The sequence below is a fragment of the Amphimedon queenslandica genome, unplaced genomic scaffold (assembly GCF_000090795.2).
Source record: "Amphimedon queenslandica unplaced genomic scaffold, v1.1 AMPQUscaffold_13296, whole genome shotgun sequence".
In the NCBI taxonomy this organism is placed as follows: Eukaryota; Metazoa; Porifera; class Demospongiae; order Haplosclerida; family Niphatidae; genus Amphimedon; species Amphimedon queenslandica.
This window is the reverse complement of record NW_003546468.1, coordinates 142719-144561: the sequence shown is the minus strand read 5'-3', so window position 1 is coordinate 144561 and position 1843 is coordinate 142719.

Below are 1843 nucleotides of genomic sequence, written 5' to 3'. Positions count from 1 at the left end.
TAGTCAACATAACTACAAGTATTTCATCAGTATCTTCAGGTTAGAATATTATGGAATGATAATAATACTTTACTATTATTTTACTTGTGCAATTCCCTTACAGTTAGTATAATTACAAAAGATGTATCAAGCAGCAATAGCATGATGACGAGTACTATTACTACTACTGAGTATATCACACTACATACTACCAGTTCAGTATTAATTGTATCAACAAAAACACAATCAGCAGTTGAAAGTAGGCAACCAAATAGCATATGTACTGTGTTTGTGGACATAAAATATTGTGAAGTAATTCATTTGAGAGCATGTGGCATACAAATTTTAATGGAACTTAGATCTAATAGAAGTTATTATCCACAAAATAAGCACTAAAATGAGTATTAATCTATAAATCAAATATATATTCACTTTTATTAGGTCATACTACTGAGTATATCACAACACAAGATAAGAGTTTAGCTGTGACAGCAAACACAGTAACTGAAACAATCAGTAGTTGTGCTGACAGTAAGTTACAATAATCAATACATACAGTGAACACATTGTTCATTAGGTTATTCTTCATGTATTACCACAACAATGTTACAATCAACAGATGTAGGATCCATTAGTGGTTAGTTAATACATTAAGTGTATCTAATCTATTACACACACACACAGTTGCTATTGCTGTACCTATCACTGGTCTATTAACTGGACTCATTACTGCAATAATTACTAGTATCATTGTATGTTTAATAATGAAAAAGAGAGGGACTACAATACAATATAAAACTCCAGTAGGAGGAGGAGGAGAAGCAGCAGTTATTGGTCCAATATATGATTTACCAACAATCAATACTGAACAACAAGAACAAATCATTGATACTAAACTCAACACTGCATATGGACAAACTAATTTATGAAATAAAAAGTCAACAATCTCATAATATTTTAACGCATACCCATAAAATCTAGAAAAAATTTCATATCTCAGTATTACATTAACTGAGATTGTACTTTACTTAATTACTATATTATGTACATGCAATCCTGTAGGCACATTAGTCTTGTGTAACTACGTGCACATCATGTGCTTAATTGTTATGACAGCATGAGTAACCACACACTAGTAGTCCAGTAGGTGTAACTGCTGTAGGTACAATAAAGAACAACAGCAGCACTGCTTTGAGTTAAGTAAGTAATTGCTTACTGTTTATGTATCATAACAGTATTTCAGTTCTCATTTCTCTTATTGATGTACTAATGGCTACTACTGGTATCTACTGGTGTCTTGTATTGACTGAATGTTTGTGTTTTCTTGTATTAGGTCAGTGAAAAGTCTTAAAGCATTGATTTATGTTTTGATATAGTAACAGGACAAAGTGTTGTCTCATTTAATCACACTCCTTATCCAGTTGTGTGTCCTAGAGATAAACTAGTGTTCACTTGTGTAGTGGAAGGTACAGGAGGAGGAGTAGTATGGAGAAGGAATAACAATCAGCTCGTTGCAGTTTTAACCGTTGGTAGAACAATTCCTCCACTTGATGACTTTACATTAAGTATTACAAGTTATGATAATGATGTACTAGTCAGTGCTGCTACTAATCTATCAGTTCCAGTACAATTGAATGGAAGTACTATTGGTTGTTCAAGTGGTGCAGTAAATTATGATACATTAACTATTAATATAGCAGGTTTGTATCAGCATACACATGATAATATAATATATAATTATAACAGGTCCACCAATAACACCAGTTAGTAGTTTAGCTATTACTGCTATTACTAATGATGCCTTATTAATTAATTGGAGCTATTCAGGATCATGTATAGACCACTATAATGTTACTATTAATAG